General features: G+C 41.1%; 1 protein-coding gene across 4 annotated transcripts in view; it reads right to left on the bottom strand.

Moving 5' to 3' along the window:
* HPCAL1 (hippocalcin like 1) overlaps positions 1-26226 on the bottom strand; it is a 119180-nt gene that overhangs the window by 56304 nt on the left and 36650 nt on the right. Inside the window, exons 1-2 of one of the 4 annotated variants that reach the window (XM_050951039.1) lie at positions 18788-18846; positions 16836-16945 (exon numbers count right to left, since the gene is read on the bottom strand). The exons of 2 other annotated variants lie outside the window; for them this stretch is intronic. The gene's annotated coding sequence lies outside the window, so the exon portion shown is untranslated. Of the gene's footprint in view, positions 1-16835; positions 16946-18787; positions 18847-26226 lie in introns of those variants that run through there. One more of the 4 variants, XM_050951035.1, reaches the window with a different exon arrangement.

Genomic DNA, 26226 nt, shown 5'->3' with positions numbered 1-26226 from the left:
AACAAAGAAAAATGTTATCTTAACAAGACATGCAGGGGGGGAAGAAGTGAGGTATTTGGAGCAAGTTAACAGTTCAGAAAATAGAGACCATGAATGGCCAAATTAAGCTATTTACATATCTGATTGGTACTTTCCTGTATCAGCATAGGCTTTTACATAATGAAACCAAATTAGTGGAAAACCAAACGTGGAGGCAACTGTAGCTACCAAAGAAGGAGAGAACACACACTAAGGACTGATGTGATATAATGATCCAGGGCAGGAACAGAGCTTAGTTAGGCTCAAATTACTTTTAAAAAAGTGGTTAACATGGGATACGAAAAAGACCATTACAACATATAGTGAGTACACCACTCACTGGTGGATCAGCGAAACATGAAATGCAACCTCTAATTAATGAGGATTAGGAAAAAAACTCTTAGCCCGTTATCCTATAACTGTCTATTGCAGAGTTTCTGGCACCTTCCTCTGAAGAATGTGCCACTGGTCACTATAGACATGTAAACGCTGCCTTAAAAAGCTGTGGCTGGCCTATGCCAGCTGACTTGGGCTCTCTGGGCTTGAACTAAGAGGCTGTTTAACTGCAGTGTAGACATTTGGGCTCGGGCTGGAGCCAGGCTCTAGGACCCTGAGAGGTGGAAGGGTCCCCAAGCTCAGGCTGCAGCCCAAGCCTGAACATCTACACTGCAACTAACAAATCCCTTGGTCTGAGCCCTGTGAACCAGAGTCAGCTGGCACAGGCCAGCAGTGGGTGTTTAACTGCAGTGTAGACACATCTTATCAGAGACAGGATACTGGACTCAGGTGGAGAAATTGCAGCCTGATGTACAAGAACATATTAAATCTATATATAGTGTTTCATTGCATTTGACAGCCTGTTTTTATAATTATTACAACCATTTTATTTGCACATATTTACAATTATGTAACCAAATATATCTGGGAGGATTTTTATTTTTTTAGATAGACAGACAGACTGATCTCTCTTGCACAAACATGCACACAAGTAAAGAAAACTTATATTTCATCTGGGTTTAGTAGGGCACACCACACTCAAGAGAGTTCAGGATAAGACTTAACAAGGGAAACACTTTCCTGTAAACAGAGTATTCTTTAACAAAAATTATCTACTGTGTGCATTGCAGCTTTGTTATAGCTATCATAGAATTTAAGGCCAGAAGGGATCATTGAGATCATCTAGTCTGACCTCCAACTCATTGCAGGCCACAGAACCTCACCTGCCCTCTCCTGTAATAGACCACTAACCTCTAGCTGAGTTCCTGCAGTCCTCAAATCATGGTTTAAAGACTTCTAGTTACAGAGAATCCACCATTTAGTCAAGTTTAAACCAACAAGTGACCCATGCCTCCTACTGCAGAGGAAGGCGACCCCTACCCCCCACTCAGGGTCTCTGCTAATCTGACCTGGGGAAAATGCCTTCCTAACCTCAAATTTGGCCATCAGTTGAACCCTGAGTATGTCAGCAAGACCCATCAGTCAGACTTCTGGGAAAGATTTCGCTGTAGTAATTCAGAGCCCTCCCCATCTAGTGTCCCATCTCTGGCTGTTGTGAATATTTGTTACTAGCAGTCACTGATGGGCCACATGCCATTTTAGACAATCTCATCATATAAGTTTTCAGTTTAACCTGTTCTGCATTCAATGTTATATCTAAGAAATGCCTTACTAAATAAGACTGTACCATTATTGTACAAAAGGAAAGAAAAGTGCTCTTTTGGTGATACATTTTACAAGATATGGGGCATCAGTAATTGCGCCCCATCCGAACTGGGTAATTACTTTCTGCCTGACTTTAGTTTCCCCTGTAGTTTCATCAGATACAGTATGCTTCACTTCCTGTCTGACACTGTTACAGTAAAACCTCAGAGTTACGAACACCAGAGTTACAAACTGACCAGTCAACCACACACCTCATTTGAAAACAGAAGTATGCAATCAGGTAGCAGGAGATTTAAAAAAAAAAGGTGCAAATGCAGGACAAAAAACTGTGTTAAATGTGAGCTACCAAAAAAATAAAGGGAAAGATTTGACAAGGTAAGGAAACTTTCTGTGCTTGTTTCATTTAAATTAAGATGGTCAAAAGTAGCATTTTTTTCTGCACAGTGAAGTTTCAAAGCTGTATTAAGTCAATGTTCAGTTATAAGCTTTTGAAAGAACAGCCATAATGTTTTGTTCAGAGCTACGAACACTTCAGATTTACAACCAACCTCCACTCCTAAGGTGTACACAACTCTGAGGTTCTACTGTAGGTTGTATGTCTGAATATTGGTAGGGCCTGACCTGCAAACACACACAAGTAACTTTACTTACCTAAGTCCCATTGCCCACAAGATTAAAGTTACTAATGTGAATAAATATTTGCAGGACTAGGCCATTTAACACTAGCTCTGTTTTTCCATAGGAGCAGCTGAATTATAGTGCTGATGAAGTAATTATATACATGTATGTGACCGTGACATCCATGTGATATATATCAGTTATGTAGCTTTGATTGCCTCACCTTTACTCTATCCACTAATCCATAATTTCTTATAACATTCCAAACCCCTGAATACCTTCCAGAGGACTGTGGCTTGCTTGGTTTTTAGGCTGTAAAACCATCAACCACACAAACGATTCTTCCTTTCCTCCACAAATTTATGCATCTGAGTTCCAGGAGGAGCAATATTTTTTGCCTGGACTAATAAATTATATAAAATTCACTCATGCGCAAATGATCAGGTCCAAAAAGCCCTGTGTGCTTCTGGTATTTTTCTGGTTTTTAAAAAAATTATATTATATATATAATTACGCACACATGCACACTCATTCCGATAAAGCATGCACCTATACTCACTCATTCTAGTATATACACACCATGTGGGATATATATATCTATATATTGTATGTATGTATGTATGTATGTATGTATGTATGTATGCATGCATGCATGTGCATAACAGTATATATGCAATGCAAATACATATGATCAATGGTGCCACAGAATGAAGGCTTTACTGGCATGAGTGACCACATTGTGTGTGTTCTGTCTCGTGTATATATAATAGTTATGCACACACAATAGTGTAATATTTCATGTGTTGTATATTATGCAAAATAGGGTTGTAAAGCAGTTTCGGACATTCAGGATGGTAGGTGCTAGATGACGGCAAGTATTAAAGGTTGACACAATCTCACAACTCTATAGTTAAAGTTTTGGTAGGGCTTGCAGGGTAAAAGCCCAAACTCCTGCACCCTTTATTTCTAGATCATCTTTGCTAATCTACAGTCCCTGTCTTCACCTCCTGGTTAGAGGAGCTGAAGTTACTGTGCTAGTGACCCTGGGAAGTAAAGCAGTGTCTTCGCTGAGACCTGTCACAGTAGTGGAGCTATCCCCATTCCTTTACTTTTGGGATGCCAGATCACAGCTGCTGATTTGCTGCCGGGGTGGAGTGGGAAAAGGGTGCGGGCGGGGAAGCTATCTCCCAATCCACCCCCAGGAAAAAGCAATACGCTCTCACTATTTCCCATCTGGCACCCCCACCCAAAAGTGAGGGGGAGGGGGAATGGCTAGATGAGTCTGCCTCTTCACTGGACACCCCCATTTCCAGCCTTACCGAGCAGTGGGAGGGGGGGCAGCCTAGCTCCTCATCTCTCATGGCGGTGCTTACAAAGGAGCAAGCAGAACCAGGACATCTAGGCAGCACCATCACATTCTAGGGACCAGCCTGCTTTGGAGAGGAAAATGCTAGTGGTTTAGAGGCAGATACAACCAACCATTCCCCATATTCCTGCTGGGGTTCCCCAAGCCAGGTGGGCAGATAGAAAAAGTCATTTCTCTCCCCTAGGCATGGAAATAAAGTTAGAGAGATCGTCACATTATGGCTGCTGCCATGCTCCAGCCAGCTCCAGTCAAACCCTAACATCACCTGGAGCTGGATGGGAGGCAAGAGGAAAGTTCCCCTTGTTATGACAGTCTCACCATGGCTCTAGCTGAGAGGCTGTCTGCTGTGTTTCTGCTCCAGGAAGTGGAGGCAAGAGCTGGAGAGTAGCAAAAAAAGAGTTTTGTTTTTACTTTTCAAAGATCTAAAAATAAACTACAAACAAACCCACTCATTCACTCATCCCCCTCCCCCAACCTATACTGTTTTTTATACTTAAAGCCCTTCCAACATCTTAAGAATGGGGGCGGCGGGAGCGAGGGGGAGAGAAGACCCTACACCAAGCACTGGTAAGAAAGCCGCTCAAGATCCCTGCACTGATGAAAAATGAGCCTATCAAGCAAAGGTATGAGATGCATAGATCATTACTTGACGTAGTGTTGTGAAAACATGTCACTTGGCTTCCCTCCAGAAAAAGTAGGCTACACTGAAAATAAAAAAAGCAGCTGTAGCTTCCATAGCCGAGCCATTTGCATCTGCTGTAGCACGAACTGCAAAAAACAGGGCTAGCCTTAAAAAGAAGGCATGAAGAGGAAATGTACTAGTGTACATATTGAGCAAAAATAGTGGATGCTTTAAGGCCTCAGCTCAGGTTTCCCCCATCTCCTCCGACTGAAAAAAAGATTCACAACATATGCTAAATATAATTAAGTTTTACATTCACAAGAACATAAGAACAGCTGTACTGGGTCAGACCAAAGGTCCATCTAGCCCAGTATCCTGTCCACCAACAGTGGGCAATGCCAAGTGCCCCAGAGGGAGTGAACCTAACAGGCAATGATCAAGTGATCTCTCTCTTGCCATCCATCACCACCCTCTGACAAACAAAGGTCAAGGACACCATTCCTTACCCATCCTGCCTAATAGCCATTAATGGACTTAATCTCCATGAATTTATCCAGTTCTCTTTTAAACGCTGTTATAGTCCTAGCCTTCACAACCTCCTCAGGCAAGGAATTCCACAAGTGGACTGTGCACTGTGTGTGAAGAACTTCCTTTTATTTGTTTTAAACCTGCTGCCCATTAATTTAATTTGGTGACCCCTAGTTCTTGTATTATGGGAATAAGTAAATAACTTTTCCTTATCTACTTTCTCCACATCACTCATGATTTTATATACCTCAATCATATCCCCCCTTAGTCTCCTCTTTTCCAAGCTGAAAAGTCCTAGCCTCTTTAATCTCTACTCATATGGGACCCGTTCCAAGCCCCTAATCATTTTAGTTGCCCTTCTCTGAATCTTTTCTAGTGCCAATATATCTTTTTTGAGATGAGGAGACCACATCTGTATGCAGTATTCAAGATGTGGGCGTACCATCAATTTATATAAAGGCAATAAGATATTCTCCGTCTTATTCTCTATCCCCTTTTTAATGATTCCTAACATCCTGTTTGCTTTTTTGACTGTCTCTGCACACTGCATGGACATCTTCAGAGAACTATCCACGATGACTCCAAGGTCTTCTTTCTGATTCACTGTAGCTAAATTAGCCCCCCATCATATTGTATGTATAGTTGGGGTTATTTTTCCCAATGTGCATTACTTTACATTTATCCACATTAAATTTCATTTGCCATTTTGTTGCCCAACCACTTAGTTTTGTGAGATCTTTTTGAAGTTCGTCACAGTCTGCTTTGACCTTAACTATCTTGAGCAGTTTAGTATTTGCAAACTTTGCCACCTCACTTTTTACCCCTTTCTCCAGATCATTTATGAATAAGTTGAAAAGGACTGGTCCTAGGACTGACCCTTGGGGAACACCACTAGTTACCTCTCTCCAGTCTCAGAATTTACCATTTATTCCTACCCTTTGTTCCCTGTCTTTTAACCAGTTCTCAATCCATGAAAGGACCTTTCCTTTTATCCCATGACAACTTAATTTATGTAAGCGCCTTTGGTGAGGGACCTTGTCAAAGGCTTTTTGAAAATCTAAGTACATTGTGTCCACTGGATCCCCCTCGTCCACGTTTGTTGACCCCTTCAAAGCACTCTAATAGATTAGTAAAACATGATTTCCCTTTACAGAAACTATGTTGACTTTTGCCTAACAATTTATATTCTATGTGTCTGACAATTTTATTCTTTACAATTGTTTCAACTAGTTTGCCCGGTACCGACGTTAGACTTATCGGTCTGTAATTGCTGGGATCACCTCTAGAGCCCTTTTTAAATATTGGCGTTACATTAGCTAACTTCCAGTCATTGGGTACAGAAGCCAATTTAAAGGACAGGTTACAAACCATAGTTAGTAGTTCTGCAACTTCACATTTGAGTTCTTTCAGAACTCTTGGGTGAATGCTTCCAACTGCCAGCCACAGCACACGGTCCTTCAAACAACCAGACAAACAAGCTCAGTACACAGCAAGTAACCCCTAAACACACACACTACAGACAGCCACTCACCCCAAGGGTGCTGTATTTGCCCCTCTTTCACATTCAGTTAGAGCACTGCAGATTGTTTTATTACACAGCTTGAATGGTGGCACTGGGCTAGACTGATGATGTATCTTCTCCCTCACGGAGGTTAGAGTTATACCATACTCAAACATACCGTAGGGGAACAAGAAGAGGGAGTCTTGTTTATATGGAAGCAGAGCTTGGAGGCCCCAGATCTGATTGTGTATGTACAGCACCTTGTACAATAGACACAGTAACAGACAGTCTTGGGCCCAAACAGTTTACAGTCTAACTAAAGACAAGAGAAGGGAAGAGATTAATAATAATTAGATTGTATGACTATCTACAGAACAACCTGAAGGTTCCGGAAGGTACTTTTTTTGTTTATGTTTTTTTAAATACAAAGATCTGCTGTCCCCACTGATGCATGACCAAACATCTACAGAGTTGTTGCAGGTATCAGGTGTGGGTCTTGCGGAGGGATCTGGAAGAGAAAGGGTTAATTCAAGGAGGATGTTCCACGTATAAGGGGGCAGCATGGAAGAAAGCACAGATGACTGTGGGACAAGCTCACAAAAAGGTAGAGCAAACAGGCTGGCATCAATTGCAGGACCGAAGGCAGGGAGCATGGAACATAGGAATTGCCATACTAGCTCAGATCTCAGGTCCAACTAGTTCAGTATCCTGTCTCTGACACTGGCCAGAACCAGATGCTTTGGAAGATGACATAAGAACCCCATGGTAGGCAGATGTGGGATAATCAGCCCTTTACATTATTAAGTCTCATTCTGATCTCTTACAATTTGAAAATTTCAATCATCATTAATTATAACTCTGGATAGTCTTGTTATCCATATAAATGACCAATCTTTTTTTTAAGCTTTGCTAAATTTTTAGTGGCAATGAATGCATGTGGCAGAGTTCCAGATGTATGTGGGTGTCAAGAGACAAGACAAGACAGGACAAGTAGGAAGGGGCAGAGCAGTCTGAGGCTCTGAAGGGGAGGGCAAGAAGCTTGAACTTGATGTGATGAAACAATGAAGACTTCCAAAGAGAGGAGGCTGTGAGGTCAGAACAACAGGAAAAAGAAAATGATCCAAGCAGCAACGTTTTCAAGGGATCAGGACAAAGCGATGTGCATCACAGAGGAGGTGGCTGCAGCAGTCAAGATGAAAGTGGAGTACTCAAGATACGTTTTTAGATGTGCGGGCAGAAAGAAAAAGGTCAGATTTTGGAAACTGAACCAATCTGTTGCTCCTAGACAGACTCAGGAGTCAGCTGCATGACTTGCAGGATGCGAGTGTGTATGTTGCTTTCATGGGAACTTCTAGTATGACTTTTCAAAGTTAAAACAAAGGGAAGTCCCAAGACAGCTCAGTGCTAAGTGCCCAAGACTTCCTAAAAGTTTGCTGGTTTAGAATTTTGGCTTTTCTTTACTCCTAATGCAGTAAGATTTTTGCACTAAAATATGAAATGTTCAAGTGGCAAAGAAGTTTCTGATATGCAAATTCTTCCAACAAATGGACACAATAACTACATGTTCAGGACATGTATGGTACAGGTTTAAATATTCCCTTTTCAGCCACTTGTTGCAGTGAGCCCAAGTAAAATAAATCCTTTCTGCAGTAATGCAACCTGTACTAAATTCTGTTTAAACTGAAAATCAGTGTCAGAAGAGGTCATTTATGCAAACATTATTAGAACAGGCACGAACATTTCAGACAACCTAGAAACTGTAAGTCTAATATATGGCTATGCTCTTTCAAGTTAGTGAAAAGTATGCATGAATACCTAAGATAATAAATACTGTATACTACTTTGGCAGTGTGGGCAAGTTAGCATTGCTGTGAGAATAATCATAAAAACACCACACCAAGACAATCCTGACCTATTAAAATTTGCAGCCCTAAAATGGCATCCACGTTGATTTTTTTGGCATCTAGCTACTAGTTTTTGCTTTTAAAAGAATAAATTCAGTTGTGTCCTTATGGAATTGTGCAAGATAAAACTGCTGATGCATATCTTCTAGACACACAGAAACTCTGTCTCCAGCAGTATGGAGGTGGAGGTCAATATGAGAACCTGTAGAGACAGAGATAGCTGGAAGCTGAAGTAGCTGGTTATCCAGGATAAAAGTCCTACTCTAGAAAAACCCTTGGGGCCTGTCCACACTAGCATAAAAGGTGCATTTTAAAAACAGGTTAGCTAACACACTTTAAAATCCTAGTGTAAATAGGGTAAGCTGTATTTTAAAAATATAGTAGCTGGTTGCATTGTAGCCTAAGAAGGAGCCAAGGGCTCACCTTGACCAGCTATTACAAGTTAAAATACAACTAGACCCATCTACACTATGGTTAAAAAAAATACCTTTTATCCTAGTGTGTGGACAGGTGCTTATATCCCAATGTAGACAGACAACACAGTTGTTTTTCCACATTTTCATTAGATTTTTCTTGTATCTATGGAGTTGTGTAGCGTATAAACTCTATTTGTGAAGCTAAGGGGTTTGGTCATAATACAAATGAAAATCCTAGTAACCATTTTTACTGAGTGTACTACAAAAATGAGTATTAGCTGCAATAAAACACTGGGTTGCACAGCATTAGGTCCTCTGCTATGCTGGAGACATTCCACAAAATAGTACTACAATACAGTTTCAATTCTGACCAGTAGCCTTGTCTGTATTTTATCAGCTACTCTCTAAGGCCCATTCAACATTAGAGATGAACATCACAGACAGAACTGGCACTCAATGGTAGTCTCAGCAGTGAAGCCAAATACTACATGCAGGTAGAAAGTGACCTTTTCATCTCTGCAGGTTCCTACCTGGAAAAATATAAGAACCCTTTCATGGTGTTCCTTCTTGGATAGAAGACCTGAATTAAAGGCCTGTCAATCCAATGGCTTTTATGCATATTACACTCACTTACTGTGGGCTAAGTATAAAATTAAAGAATTAACATTCTCTTAAATTTGGTAAAGGAAATATATATGTATTAGAAAGAAAGACCCTGACTAGCAAGCAGAAAGGCGGCTTGAAAATAATAACTTCTAAGGCCAGAAGGAATAAAGTAGGGAGGATGTCTGCTTTAAAGAATAACTAACGAGATGGGGAAGGTTCTAAAAAGAAGGCCTGTGCCTGACAGGAGTGACTGCAGATGGTTTTAAATTAAATAAAGAGAATCTGTCTTAAAATGAGCCCACATGGCCCTTTCCCAACCCACACACCAATGTTGAAGCCTATGTGAACTCAGGTGTAATGTGAAAACTGTTGGACAGCAAGAAGGAGGGGGAGAAAGGCCTTGGGAAGACAGGAGGTTGTAAATCTTATCTGGATTAAGACTGGAAATAAGGGTGAACTGTGTCAGATTGTTTTTTAGCTGATGTCAATCACTGGCAAGGACATCACTTGTTAGAGGGTATAAAAAGTAAATTCTAAAGGGTTCGTTGCTAATAGCTGCCTGACCATACTGGAGCTGACCAACACGAGTCTAAGCACCCCTGGGTTTAGCCCATTTGACCAAATACTTAGAAGTGTTTTGTTACTGTTTCGATGTAGTAAACTCATTATTAGTTAGGTCTTTTAGGCATGCTTAGAGCAAGTATATAAATATCATTTGGTCTTTAGGAAATTTATGGTTAATTTCGTGTTTGGTGGTTTCCCATACAGCTCTACCTCGATATAACGCTATCCTCAAGAGCCAAAAAAATCTTACCGCGTTATAGGTGAAACCACGTTATATCGAACTTGCTTTGATCCACCGGAGTGCGCAGCCCCACCTCCGCAGAGCGCTGCTTTGCCACGTTATATCCAAATTCATGTTATATCGGGTGGCATTATATTGAGGTAAAAGTGTATCAATATTAATAATTCCAGCACTTACACATCAAACAAAGCTATTCACAAAGGCATACACAACTTCTTTTTAAGGAGTATGGGAAGTACTATCTCAATCGTTTCTTTGGTCAGGAAACTATTTTCCTCTTGAGCATGGCAAGTGTCTAAATCCCTAGACGTGTCTGAATCCCTGTTGATACAATCTTCAGGTTTAATTTGCTACTTTGCCTACTACTGTAGCCTGGGAGATCTGCTGCCAGTAACGGAGTAATCTGCTTCTCTCCTTATGAAACAAGAATCTTCAGCAGTGATCCAGCTTCCAGCTCTGCTTGCTATTTGGTCTGAGCATGATTCCTCATCATCACCTGGAATTCGTATCTCCATTAGCTGGAAGGGATGCCAGCATACAATGCACTATCCACTCAAACAAACTTGCTTCTCTCAGGGAAGGCTTCATAGGCACCTGCAGACCCAGTGAACACAGGAGAGCTCTCAAAAGAAGCACATGCAATGACAATTGATCCCTCCTTCCAGTGCCCCCAGAAGGCTATGTAGGACTTGAAGCTATCCCAGAGTCTTTTAACAGAAGCGTCTCTCCTTCCAGTATCTTTGCCAACCTGAAGCATATTTTGCAGAAATATGAAGGCAATTTGTAAGAGGGTGGGAGCTAAAAATGGAAGTGATCAGTTTCCACCTTGGTTTACATCACATCGGAGGAAGAAGTAGGAAATATCGTCCAGCTTTATTTATTTCAGAAGTCAAAATATAACAAAATGGTACTTGTCAGCTAATCAAGACTCTGTAAATTGACAGATGGTTCCTGATGAAAATCAGAAGGAACCAAATCATAAAATAAATTCTTATAAATTAAAGTAGCTAAATGTAATTCAGTAACAGTCCAGAATGTTCTTACTTTTTATTGACACACTTGTTTCCATTTTGCAGCAGCATCCCACAGGGGACTGGCCCTGCTGCAAAGGCACCAGCTTGGATTCCCTCCCGGGATGGAGGGGCTCTGGGCAAACTAGTTTAAGAATCTTTAAAATCTTGGCTTTCAATCATATTTTAGCAGTATCAAGAGAATGAGAATTTCTGCTCCAATACTGTTTTGCTGCTTTAAAACAAACATTGAAGCAACTCTTCGACATTCCATTAGTCCGCTAACAAAAGCCAAAGTATGATCTAAAAATAGGAGTATGAATTTGCACTCACAAGGAGATCTGTGTTCAAATGCCAGACTACTTCAGGCAAGCCATAGAAATGCATCCAGCATATGTCCAAATGAACCCCCCAGAAAGACTGTCAGCTTGCCTTCTGACTAGATAAGAGCCACTTCCTGTGGAACACTCCTGTTAATCACACGAGCATGAGGGTGTGCTTATGAGAAAGCATGGAACGCAGTTGGAGATTTACTGCCCAGCTACAATATTACCCAAGCAATTTACTTCCTCAGACTAAGTCTTCATCAGCCAGGGTACACCTGAAGGGATGCACAAGTACGCTCTCCTAGAGTGACAATAAGTACATCACTTTTTCTTTGGAATCTTCTATATCAGGCTCACCATAAGGTACCTTCCCTGCAATATCTAAAATAAACCACAGCATGTTTAGTCACTTCATACTGCATTCCCCACTAGCCCATTTTCCAACACATTTCTTCAGATTAACTAATGAATTTTATATATATATATATATATATATATATATAAAAACAAATGTCTCCATTTGTGAGCTACAAATGTAACTAATTTGCACCCAGGAAGACAAGGTAAAAAGTGATCATAGAACAAACTGCAAGAGTCAAGGAAATGCCAGACTGAAATGCACATCACTGAATATAATGTCTCTTCAAGCTCTTAAACCCTACGACCAACAAATACGTTTTTCCACCAACTTCCAGAGCAGAAGACCAAAGACAAGAGATGTGTCTTGGCTCTAACCAAAGCATCTACTGAAAGAGGGGTAAAATTGTGATTCTGTTAAAAAGAAGGCAATTGGAGCATCTTATTCCACGTTTATAAAAAAATGATACTTGTACTCTTTCCCCATCTTCAGTGTGCAACAGTCAGACATGCATAAATATCTAAGATTATGATTTAGTCCTGGGTATTTTTAGTAAAAGGCATGGACAAGTCATGGGCAATAAACAAAATTTCACAGCCTGTGACCTCTCCATGACATACTATAAATATCGCTGACTAAATCTTTGGGGGGGGGGGCTGCTGGAGGGAGTACCCCGTAGGGCTGTTACTAGGGGGCGGGGGCCAGCAGCGCCAGCAATGGGGGCTCCTGAGCAGTAGCTGCCCTGGGTGTGCTTCTGGGGAAGGACTGGGGGGGGGGGGAGAGAAACGGAACCATGGAGCTGCTGCTCGAGAGGGAGGGTGCCCCGGGGGGCCACTGCTCAGGGGCCACTGTTGAGGGGGAGCTGGGGCCAGTGGCTCCAGCTGCCAGAGGCCGCCAAGCAGCGGCTGCTCCGGCTGCCCCCGGGATCGCTGCTCAGGTGGTCCCTCGGGTCAGCTGCTTGAGCAGCTCTGGCATCAGCCACATGAGCTGCGGCAGAAGTCCCGGAGGTCGCAGAAAGTCATGGAATCTGTGACTTCCATGACTTTCGTGACAGACACAGAGCCTCAGTAATATGTGGAATGCTGCACTTATACTTGTAACAATTTTACGCAATCTGTTTTTCTAGACCCCCCGCTCTTGGCTTCATTCATATCACTCCTAACCACTCCGTTTTTTAATCACTGTTTACAAAGAAGGATGTTTACACTTGAAAGCAAACATTTGAAGTACCACATATAGGAGGCATTTCCCAGCTTAATCATAATGAATGCACTCTGACACCCAAAGTTTATGGTTCCATGAGGGAGGGCTAGGAAGAGGATGAAGACTAGTATTGCACCTACTCCCATTAAAGGAATATTTGGATGTTTTGAATTATGATTATAAGTCAATCTACCTACCTTAGCTACTAAGCCAGCCCTATATTGACACAGTATCAGACCACTTCATGATCTTTAATATATTTCTCTTCACAATGGCCCTGTGAAGTAAGAAGTGCTATTATCTCCATTTCACAGATGAGGAATTGAGGCACAGAAAGACCAGGTGATTTGCTCAAGGTCAGAAGAAGCCTGTGGCTAGCAGGGAATTGAAATTAGGTTGCCAAGTTGTCACAATGGTTAGAGCACTAACCTACATCTTCCTTTCTTCTAGACCTACCACATACAGATCTCCCACTGAGACTAGTGGAATTCCACCTTTGCAGAGGGCTTAAAGGATCAATCCCATAGTTCAAAACTGGAATACTGAACGTGCTTCCCCCACCACAGCTTGCACAGTATCCATCTGATTAGCTGCTTCCCCAAGAGTCCTCTTGGATTTTCTCTCCTTACTTACACCCCATACTTCATACTGCTGTTACATCACGAGGAGGAGCCAACATTCACTGCTACTGCTGGGCAGGAAATGAAAAACATTGAGAGGGTGGGGATTGGGCAGGAGCAGTTTCAGTTTTCCTGCTCAAATGAGGGACCTGGAAGAGCCCAGTGAGACAGCAGTGAAGTGCTCCATCTCTTCCTTTCTTATTGAGTACTCTTAGTGGCTGACGGGCATCCTGTATCCCCAGATATTTATTATTTATGTCTGTCTATGGTATCCAGCAACCCAACCAAGGCACAAACAAGAGACTCGGGTACAAACAATTCAATCCATGTCCTAGAGAGAACTTATGAGAGAGGATAAGGTAACAACAAAACAGAGTCAAGCAGGAAGTCATCAGACTCAGCCCAACACTTGCCTAGTTACCTGGTTTTAAAAATTTGACTTGCCAAGTTACAGGCTATCGAAGAGTCCTGGTATCTGAATTGCTGAACAGGCAAAGGGAGTGCAAATCTTCCAAGCTCTTTTTATTTATTTTTATATATACACCTCTACCCCTATATAACACCAATTCGGATATAACACGGTAAAGCAGTGCTCCACAGGGTCGGGGCTGCATGCTCCAGCAGATCAAATCAAGTTCGATATAACGCGGTTTCACCTATAATGCGGTAAGAATTTTTGGCTCCTGACGACAGTGTTATATCGAGGTAGAGGTGTGTGTGTGTGTGTGTGTGTGTGTGTGTGTGTGTGTGTGTGTACACACAATACTCTTAATGTAGCTATAAAGAGAATCCTTTGAACTAAAGTTTTTTACATTGTATTAAAGACATTTCTGACCTAATAAGATTTGCTGGTAGCCCAAACCAGCTACAGAAGTTAGCAGATGGACTTCTGTTTATGGAAGAGGGGAATTGTTGCAACAACTGTACATCATTTTATGCGTCTTTAATGTAATACTTTGAATGGTTCCATTTATAATATTTTTTAAATTTTCTACAAGAGGAGGGATGACTAACAAGGGGGCAACATTTGCAGAAGATAAAATTATTTGGTTAACCAAGACTAGCAAAGACTGTGAGGAACTCCAGAGGGAACTAACAGCTAAATTTACATTGCAGCAAATAGAATCATTTTCTAATTAAATGCCATTTTTCCCTCTTAAAATATATTTTTCTATACAGTAAAAGAGGAAAAATATTGTTTCTTCCTCAAAATGTGGGTTTACATGGCATTTATAACAGCAAATAATAGACAGTATCTTAGAAACGTGTTTTTTCCTTTCTCAAATTAATCTTCACATTTGGACCCTCTGAAAGAATACAAAATGAATTCTAAAGGGTGCTGTGGTAAGTTACCAAATACCTTATTCACTGAACACTATAGAATTCAGATATATAAAAATCTCATCACTTAGATAGCATCAGAGGGGAAGCCGTGTTAGTCCGGATCTGTAAAAGCAGCAAAGAGTCCTGTGGCAACTTATAGACTAACAGACGTTTTGGAGCATGAGCTTTCATGGGTGAATACCCACTTCGTCGGATGCGGATGACGTGCATCCGACGAAGTGGGTAGTCATTCACGAAACCTCATGCTCCAAAACATTTGTTAGTCTATAAGGTGCCACAGGACTCTTTGCTGCTATCACTTAGATAGTAACTAAAACAGTACACTCTTGATATTTAACCAAACGTTATATTATTAAGGCCTGACTCTGGTCTGTTCAGAAGCAATATTGATTTGAATGCTGTTGCCAAAATAATCTCCGGCCCATTGCTTCCTAGTACGTCCACTCGGTTTTTGCATCACTTTACTAGCCCCTCATTCTGCTGCATGTGAAATTCAAACTTCTTGTCCTAGTTTTCAAGACCATACATCATACATCCCTCGCTTCTCTCTCTCTATTCTCCTATCCTCTTTATCCTCCTTCCCTTGGCCCTGTCCACTGCACCAACACAACTAGCCTGAACACCTCATTGCTTTCCCTCATGAATGTCAACACGGTGTCTTTCATGTGCACATTATGCTTGGACCACCTTTCAAAAGCTAATTGCTCAGCCCTTGCCTGACAAAACACATTCCTAAAAACTCACTCACTGGTGACATCACCTGCAAAACTTGTTTATACTTATAAAAAACCCTGAACAATGGGATCATCAAGACTTACCTTTATAATCAAACTTCTAGAACATCCTGATTCACCCCTTTCTGCCTGATGTAGGTTATAACTCATCTATCAAGTGAAACACATAGGCCACAATCCCGTAAATGCTTACGGATGCACAGAGCGTTATCATGACTACTCAGACATGTAAAGTAGTAATGTGATAATTCATGATGAATGGGGACTGTTTAGAAACATGCACTTCGCTGTATGTGCCCATATTTGTGGGACCAGGGTCCCAGACTGAAAGCTTGTCAGGGTAGAGATCTATCTTATATCTATTTCCTGTGATGTGCTTGGGATGCTGTGGGCACTGTAAAATAATGAAGATGATGACAAAACAGTGAAGCTGGCCTCATGAGTGTCTAGTCACTCTGACAGTAGAGCAGCTATAGCATAACATGTTATGGAAAAAACACTAGTGAAGAAAAGGATCCTGCTTACTGAATAACACATTAATGCATTGCCTCCACTGCTTTAGTGTTTACTACATCCCAAGAACAGTTAATATAGTATCCAGGAATACCAGGCAGCCACTGATTACAAACGGGGCAAGTAGTTTAAAATGTCATTAAATAAATGATTAGAACACAATCTGTGAAGTCAAAATGTTGCTAAGAAAAATTACGATGCTCCCCTTGTAAATACCCTTATCTACCTGCAGCAGAGATGAACCAATAGCTAAACATTTTTGTTCAGCACACATACTGAGCCAGATTAAAATGGTCATCATGAAACAGTTAAAAGTAAAAAGCAAAATTGAATAAGCTTCAACAAACCAAGTGAGCTGGCAGTAGGTTGCTCTGCCAACAATTTCATGTGCTCAGCCCTTTCCTAGATGGACTACTTTAGATGGCATGAAAGAAGTCTGCCCTTTAAGAACTGTCCAATCAACATGAATAATAGGTGGATGGTTGCTTCTGTAAACACATCTCCATCCCCTCCCCCGACTTGTTCTGCACAAGAGGATAATATAGGTCAGAAAAGATTAACTGCAGGAGAAAAGGTAACGTGAATGCTTGGGTGTTAGAGTGAGCAGCCACCAGCCAGAAAGAGTCTAGAGGAAAAATTAAGCATTTCAGTGAATTTATAATAGGAAAGAGAATGACTTACATCTTGGAGGCCTGCAAATTAACTCTGATGCGGGCTGGCAAAACAGCGCTGGTCTTCTTTCAGAAATGTAAATATCCAGAATACATTTACAATCCAGTCACAGGCTAAAACTGTAAGAAAAGTCAGTGGAAATCTGATTTACCACCTACCCTCTTAATGGAAAATAAAATACCCTCCTGTAGAAGCAGCAAACCCAACTTCATCTCCCAGCCCTAGGAGATGCTGTAAGATGTTTTCATGCCATGAAAGCCCCTTTATGGGCACATTTTGTTGCAAGTCCACAGCTTACACTCCAGTGGGTGCTCACTTGGTAGCCTTTCCCCACCTCACACTCCTTCTGCACCACACTTCCCTTCCTTTCTGTGAGTCTGTCTCCTCTATATTACTTCCAACTTATCTATTTAACTTAGGTACTTATTCCCATTTTACAGATGGGAAACACAAGCAGAGACAGACACTAAGACCCAGATCCTCAAAGACTTCAGTGGAAGTTAGACCCAGAACCTGAAAGATATTTAGGCTCCTAAGTGACTTACTTACAATCACACAGGAAGCCTACGGCAGGACAAAGTATTTAACCTGGGTCTTGAGTCTCAGGCTAATGCACTAGCCACTGGGTCCTTTTTCAGAGCCTTCTCCCCCTTCATACAGGGGGTACAAGAATATTGATTAATCTTTACATGAATCAGCTTCTCAGACCTTGAATACTGTCTTCCATGCCTCTATCGACTAATCCACAAGGCCAATACTCTTGTTAGAATTCCTTCCAAAGACCCATCTCTGCCATAATGCTTGCATCAAAACTAGCTGATGTACAGAAGAAAGTGTGCAGAGTAACTGGCATGTTTGGGGGAGAGGATGACTCCAAAACCCATTGTGTCAAGATAATATTACCAAAATGTAGCCAATGACCATCTTAACCACTTTATATGTACGCTGCACCTCTTCCATGTTTCCTGCCTGTTTTAGACCGTGAGCTCCTTGCGGCAGGGACTATGCCTCCTTTTCTATTTGGAAAACACTTAGTATGGTTTATTACAGAAAGGAATACCACCGCCAATAGAGTGGTACTGTGACTTTTTTAAAAACATTTTATTCGTCTCTTAATAGGAAATGCTTCAAGCCAAATTGAAACCTTAAGTGTCTTTCTTTTAAAGTTTTCCACCCATTGTTGTTTTGCTCCAAGTGAATGAAGCTTCTTTGTATAGGATTTTCTGTTATGTTCCTCACCATTGCATCGGAGCACCTCATATACTACTGTCATGGTATAACCCCCAATCTGAACCTTAGCGTCCTAAAGATGGGGTACCAACATGAATCCCCCTAAGCTTAATTACCAGCTTAGATCTTGTAGTACTGCCACCAACCAGGACTTGCAGTGCCTGGTACACTCTGGTCCCCCCAAAACCTTCTCAGAGGACCCCAGGACCCAGACCCCCTGGATCTTACAAGGAAAGTAAACCCTTTCCCCCACCGTTGCCTCTCCCGGCTCTCCCTCCCTGGGTTACCCTGGACGATCACTGTGATTCAAACTCCTTGAATCTTAAAACAAAGGGAAATGCACCTTCCCCCCTCCTCTTTTTCCCTCCCCAAGAGGTAGTACAGATTCAAGCTCCGTGAATCTAAAACAGAGGAATTCCACCTTTCCCCCTCCCCTCTCTCTCCCTGTCTCTCACCAATTCCCTGGTGAGTACAGACTCAATTCCCTTGAGCCTCAACAAGGGGGAAAAAATCAATCAGGTCTTAAAAAAGAAAAGTTTCCAATAAAAGAAAGAAAAAAGTAAAAGTTGTCTCTGTAATTAAGATGGTAAAAGGTTACAGGGTCTTTCAGCTTATAGACACTAGAGAGAAGCCTTCCCCCCAGCACAAATACAAATTAAACTTCCAGCAAAACACACATTTGCAAATAAAGAAAAACAACAAGACTAAACCGCCTTTTTACTGGTACTTACTATTTGAACAGAACCTTAGAGAGCCTGTAGGTACGTCTGGTTACTCTCAGAACCCCGAGAGAACAACAGACAAAAAAAAACAAAACACACAACACAACACAAAGACTTCCCTCCACTGAGATTTGAAAGTACCTTGTCTTCTGATTGGTCCTCTGGTCAGGTGGTTCAGGTTCACTGCTTGTAACTCTTTACAGGTAAAAGAGACATTAACCCTTAACTATCTGTTTATGACAACTACATTCATGGATGTGTCCTCAACACTTGCCCTTCTTCTCCTTGGAAGGTAGGGAAGAATTATCAACATCATCTTACAGACAGAAAAAACCAGACGCACCAACACATGAAGTGATTTGCCTCAAGTGACATGGCAAGTGTCTTGCAGAGATAGAAACTGAACCAAGATCTCTCAATTCACAGTCCAGTGCCTTAACCACAAGGCCATCCTTGCCCTGTTTTCCTTAAATTTTATATGTTGTTAGATATCTATAATAAACATCTTAAAGATGAGAATAGCACAGTGCTCCCATCTGATCCAGAGATGATAGGGCAGCATGGATAGCACTCTCAGTGTGCCAACAACTTCAATAAAGGGGAAAGTAATGTACACTGTGCTGCTGGTGGTCTGTTCAGTTTTAGCCTTAACAAATAAAATAAGCTAACCCTCGCCTCAGCAATCTTGGCCAGAGCATGAATCCAGGGCAGATTTAAGATTCAAATCTTAATTGCAGTTGCAAAAAAATATTCCAGCAACATCCACAGCAAAATTTCACAGCACAGTTAGCTGTATGTGACCAGTAAACAAAGCAAAGTAAATAAGACTGTATGCTTACATTCAGCTTTGTGAAGCTTCAATTAACTGGTAAGGATGCAAACCTAGTCAAATATAGTAAACTTACATATTACATTACAAGAAAGTAAATGCCACATCTATTACTTTACAGTTATCTATCATTTTTATATAGCACTTTACACGCGGTAGCATTTTATATTTGCAATCCAGGTGTTCTGGACACAGACGAAATTGCAGGATGGCATTTAGTTTATCACTTATGCTGATTCCTATAAAAAGTCATCAGCTTTGATATCAGAGGAACAGTGATGACTGACAACCATCATGTCTTCAGAAAGAAAAACAACAAACAACAACAAGATAATGGAGGAGTTTCAGAGAGCCCCAAAGAAAACTGCCATCTGTAATATTTCAAGAGAGTTTTATTTTTCAACGTTCAGTAAGAAACTGGGACTAGCTGTAATTCCAAGTAGGACTGCACTGGTCTCATTCCTCCTTTAATACATTGATCCTCAACATTTAAACCCGTGACATAAAAACTGCCAGTGGTTCAGCTAAATGTTAAGTACATGTCTACCCAATATAACACTGTCCTCCGGAGCCAAAAAATCTTACTGTGTTATATCAAACTTGCTTTGATCCGCTGGAGTGCGCAGCCCCGCCCCTCCTGGAGCGCTGCATTCCAATGTTATAACCAAATTCATGTTATATCAGGTCGTGTTATATTGGGGTAGAGGTGTAGGTGGAAGCTGCAGTGCAGACGAGGCTCTTGTAGCCTGAACTCCTCTTTGCCATTTCAGAAGGTGCAACTATAGTGGTTGTAAAAATGTGGCTAGCCACTACTGCCTTGTCTGCATGACAACAACTTTTTGACTGAAAATGTATTTGGACCAGGAGAAAGTTTTACTGTAATGACCCCCTGTGTAGCACAAACACAGTGCTGGAGTTTACTTCTGAACCGAGGCCTCCTGCATGACAGCAGCTTGCCATATTTATTCAACCAACCCAATGCAATTTAAAATAAATCTTCTTTTAGCCAAGTTAGCAGCTGGGTTTAAGGTTTTTTCTTTGGACTTGAAATATAAATAAATATATGATAGGAAAAGTCTGACCTTTAAGCCTTCTCTTCCTCCACAAGTTACTAAGAGCATGATGTTGCCTTCGGGGGGGAAAACAAAATATCATAGGCAAGGTTTGAGTTAGACTTATACCAATTTCTTTTTAATGAGCTCTACCAGTTGGGATAGCGTGGGCATGATCGGATTTGTGGATATGTCAAGCTTCTCTTCAGCTATGTATGTAGTAATTGGCTCCATGTCTGCAGTTTATTGTTAGCTGAAGTTAGTGTCTGCATCACAGAAGAATTCCCAACACACAAGGCAGCAAAATAAAATGATCACTGTGCGACTTACAAGAAAAACAAAACAACAAAAAGTGAGATATTGCTGGAATAACTGTAACCAAAAGTAAACGGATTTTAAAAAAAAACCTATTAAGCCCCAGTCCTGCAGATGTGAATAACCTTATACATGTGAGTAGTCCCATTGATGTGAATGGTCCTACTCATGTGCTAAGCCAGGGGTGACCAACCTGACCCTGAGAAGAGCCATAAATTTACCAACATACATTGTCAAAAAGCCACAGTAATACATCAGCAGCCCCCACATCAGCTCCCCACCCCTCGCTCCCAGCGCCTTCCACTCACCGGCAGCTCTGCCAATCAGTGCCTCCCCCTCCCTCCCCACACCTTCTGATCAGCTGTTTTGTGGCGGGCAGGAGGCTCTAGGGGGGCATGGGAGGAGCGAGGGCATGGCAGGCTCAGGGGAGGAGGCGGGAAGGGGTGAAGTGGGGGCAGGGCCTGTGGCAGAGCAGTGAGCACCCCCCGCCACATTGGAAAGTTGTCGCCAGTAGCTCCAGCCCCAAAGTCAGTGCCTATACAAGGAGCCGCATATGAACTTCTGAAGAGCCGAACGTGGCTCCAGAACCGCAGGTTGGCCACCCCTGTGCTAAGCATTTACAGGTTCAGGACCATAGTCTGATGTAGCATTGCTACTCAAAGCGGTGAACAGCATAGGCTTAACCTCTAACTTGCAAAGGAAGGTTTTGAAGACATCTAGACAACTACTAGGAACTATGATGCATCAGCCTATAGAAGTTTCCATTCCATCAAAACAGACAAGAGTGTTTTTCTGAATCAACCGCACAGATGTCATTTTGTACATGATATTGCACTCATTTCTCAAAATGCTGAATATACAAGCTTACAAAAAATAAAAATTAAGTTCAGGGCCTTCTAAAAAATTAGGACCTCCAATTCTGCCTCAAATTTTGCCAAAACAAGTAGTTGCATTTTATAGTTTAGTTATCTACCTAGTTATGTCTGAAAATCAGATAGCCGGTTGATGAAGTCTGGAAAATTCTCCTTCAAGAGCACGAAGGCAAAACTGGAAGCTATTTCTGAAAAATCAGGGAAAAATAGGTAGATTCTTTTTATACGTTATTCCAAAGAGCAGAAGGATCATTGATCAATAATTCCCCAGGTTATGTATGGTCTCTTCTTCCATCCTACCATCACTTAGCAATGAGAGCTCGATGGCTCCAACTCAACAAAAGCACTTAAGCATCCCTATTCATCAGAGCATAGGCAAAGTCAACAGGACTTAAACATGCGGCTAAAACTAAACAAACTTGAATGCTTTTCTGAATCATGGCAGACTGTAGAACAGAAGCCTAAGACTAATTCTAAAGCAGAGTTAAAAAAATATAAGCTGGTAACTTAAGGGAATGTAAATGTAGGTAGGTAACCAGGCACCTTTACTTTCATTATAGGTCAATACTTTGCTGTGCTACACAAAATCATACCAGTGAAGAATTGAATTAGGTTGGCAGAAGAAGAGACAACAACAATTCCAAGTATCTTTTTTTGTCAAATGTCTCATCTTTGAGCAGATGATGTAAGCAGTATTATAACGGGTAGTGGGCTCAAAGAACAATAACATTGGCATTGTTCGTGTGGCTATATTTTTACTAGCTTTTTCAGAAGGTTAATCAAAACACAAATGCCCACCTACTGACAGAAATAATTATTTTGGGATGAGTCATTATTGCAAAATTCTGCAAAGAGCATTGACAAAATCAGTCAAACCAAACTTAACTCTTCCTTGTCCAGTTACATTTAGTCTACTTCATCATATCTCCACTATAGAAAGAACTTCAATGGGAAAAATATCACATGGATTAAGGTTTATTGATCACCAAGGCAACAATTCTGAGACTGTAAATCAGAGATCTCTCTCGAAGCGAAAAGGAAGAGACAGTATTTACAGAAGCAATCTCATCCTCTAATGAGAAAGCTTCAGGGCAAAAAAGGAAAGCATGACAATATAGGGAATCTACCTTATACAGATTATACATAACTGTTCATCTTTTTGTTGTAGCATTTGCTTATACAACTCTCTTAGTGTTCCCCCTCTCTCTTATTTGGATGAATCAGAAAACACTAATACACTCTAAAAATCAATTACTACTGTTAAGATCACTGGTGCTATTTCATATTGTAATGATATGTAAAACCATTTTAGCTTTGCCTTCAACCACTTCTCCCGGTAGCGCGTGTATTTTTACAAATAAAATGCAATAACACAGATGTCGCTGAGGCACTTTTTTCCCCTTCTACTGGGACATTAAAAGCGAGTGAACAGTTTCCCAGAAAGGTTCAAAATGAATGAGTGAAATGAAAGAAAAGTCCCAATAAAGGGTAAACACAAAAGCCAGGTTCACTTCAGGTCAAACCTTAAGCCTAACAGAAACCATTTTTACAGAAAAAAGTAAGTCCCCACAGCCTTCCTGAGGGACCAATCTTGCTAGAAGTAGTTTACTGAGAAGTTTCCACTGTTAGCTCAACAGCTCAGACAATTTACAGAATCATACAAATGTTGGGCTGGAAGGGAACTCAAGAAGTCATCAGCCCCCTTCCCTGAGGCAGAACCAAATAAACCTACATCATCCCTGACAGGTGTTTGTCCAACCTGTTCTTAAAAACACCAAGCAAGGGGGATTCCACAACCTTCTGTGGAGCCCTATTCCAGATCTTAACTACCCTTTTAGTTAGAATGTTTTCCTAATCTCTACCTCACTTGTGGCAAATTGAGCCCATTACTTCTTGTCCTTCCATAAGTGGACATGGAGAACAAATCCCATCTGCTTTGTAAGAGCACTTAACATGTTTAAAAGACTTACCAGATTCCACTCAGTCTTCTTTTTTCAAGACTTATCATGCCCAGTTTTTAAACTTTTCCTCATTGATCAGGTTTTCTAAATTTTTTTTTTTATAATTTTTGTTGTTCTCCGGACTCTCTCCAAGTTGTTCACATCTTTCCTAAAGTGTGGCACAGAACTGAACACAGTACTCCAGCTGAGGCCTCACCAATGCTGAGTAGAATGGGAAAATTACCTCTTGTACTTATGACACTCCTTTTAATACACCCCAGAATACCAGCCATTTTTGTAACATCACACTGTTGACTCATTCCATTTGCAATCCACTACACGCTCCAGATACTTTTCAGTAGTACTAACACCTTGCTAATTTCCCTACCGTGTAGCTGTGCATTTGATTTTTCCTTCATAAGCGAAGTACTTTGCACTTGTCTTTATTGAATTTCATCTTGTTGAATTAAGACCAATTCTCCATTTTGAGTTCTAATCGTGCTTCCAAAGTGCTTGCAACCCTACCAGCTTGCTGTCATCTGCAAATTTTATAAGCACACTCTATACGCCATTATCCAAATCGTTAATGAAAATATTTACTTGTACCAGATCGAAGACTGACCCCTGAAAATCACAGTAGATATGCCCTTCCAATTTGAAAGCAAACCTTGATAAATACTCTGAGTATGGTCTTTCAACCAGGTGTGCCTCTATTTTATAAATTCATCTAGACTGCATTTCCCACATTTACTAATGAGAATGTCATGTGGGATTGTGCCAAAAGCCTTACTAAAATAAAGATGCATCATTTCTACTGTTTTCCTCCACTAGGCCAGTAACCCCATCAAAAAAGGAGATTAGGTTGCTGCAATATGATTTGTTCTTGACAAATCCATCCTGGCTATTCCTTATGACCCTATTATGCTCTAGGTGCTTACAAATTGATTGCTTAATAATTTATTCTAGTCTACTTCCAGGCATCGAGATTAGTCTGACTGGTCTATAATTCTCCAGGTCCTCTCTGTTCCCCTGTTTAAAGATGGGTACTATGTTCTTCCTTCTCCATTACTCTGGGACCTCACTCATTCTCCCTGAGTTCTCAGAGATAATTGCTAAAGGTTTTGAGATTCCTTCAGCTAATTCCTTAAATACCCTGGGATTAAATTTCAACAGGTCCTACTAACTGGAATACATCTAACTTTTATAAATTTTCTTTAACCCTGTCTTGCCCTATTTTGGCTTGTGTTCCTTTCCCCTTGTTGTTAATGTTAATTGTGTTGAGTATCTGGTCATTGTTAACCCTTTTTTCAAGTGAAGATTGAAGAAAAATAGGCATTAAATACCCCAGCCTTCTTGAGTCATCAGTTATTAGCTCTTTCCCTGCCAAGTAGAGGACCTATGCTTTCCTTTGTCTTTGTTTTGCTCCTAATGTATTTATAGAACCTCTTCTTATTCCCTTTTATGTCCCTTGCTAGGTATAACTCATTATGCGTCTTAGCCAGTCTTATTTTATCCCTACAGGCTTGTGCTTTTGTATTCCTTGTTAGCATTTGGTCCATTTGCCAGTTTCTGCAGGATTCTTTTGATTTTTAGGTCATTAAAGAGCACCTGATAAGAGGCCAATATGGCTCTACTATTCTTCCTTCACATCAGGGTAGTTTGCAATTGTGCTTTTTAACACTATCTCCTTGAGAAAGTGCCAGCTCTGCTGAATTCTTTTTTCCTCCTAAGATTCTCTTCTCAGAGACCTTACCTACCATTTCTCAAAGTCTGTTAAAATCTGCTTTTTTAAAATCCATGGTCCTTATTCTTCTGTTCTCACTCCTTCCTGTAGCTGAAGGACTTGGGTCACTTTTCCCTCAGGGGAAGCTAACAGTTTGCTGTAGATACAAGAAGCCCTGCAAAAATAATCTTCATTTCACCCTCTTCAATCTGCTTCCAATATGCCAAGAATGTAGAAAACATGAACTCTTTGGATAAACAGGCAAACTTGAACATGCGTTTCAAGTTTCAAGCACCTCCAGCTCTAGGTACTGGATTGCCTTCTTCAAAGGGAAAATATTGATAGTGTTAGCACTAATATTGACAACTATCCACTAAGTAGGCAGGTGTAGGAACAAAAGGCTTTTAAAATAGTATCTCAAGGGGCTGTCTGGTCTCCTTAGAGCAGTGGTTCTCAACCTATTTACCACTGTGGGCCGCATATGTAGTTCTCAATGTGTTACGTGAGCGGCCTCCACACAATATATACGCTACGATGTCACATGGGCCAGAACTGTGCGAATGGGCTGCAAGCAGCCCCTGGGATTCAGAACCACTGCCCTAGAACATGCGAGTGAGAATCTTCACCTTCTATCAGGATCCCATGCATTTTCTTACCTCCAGATTTTTACACTATGTAATCTAAATCTTCTACCTGGCATCGCAACAATAGATCCTG

Source organism: Gopherus flavomarginatus, chromosome 4, assembly GCF_025201925.1.
Source record: "Gopherus flavomarginatus isolate rGopFla2 chromosome 4, rGopFla2.mat.asm, whole genome shotgun sequence".
NCBI lineage: Eukaryota > Metazoa > Chordata > Testudines > Testudinidae > Gopherus > Gopherus flavomarginatus.
Note: the sequence above shows the minus strand (reverse complement) of the source record. Positions and strands in the feature narration are given on the sequence as shown.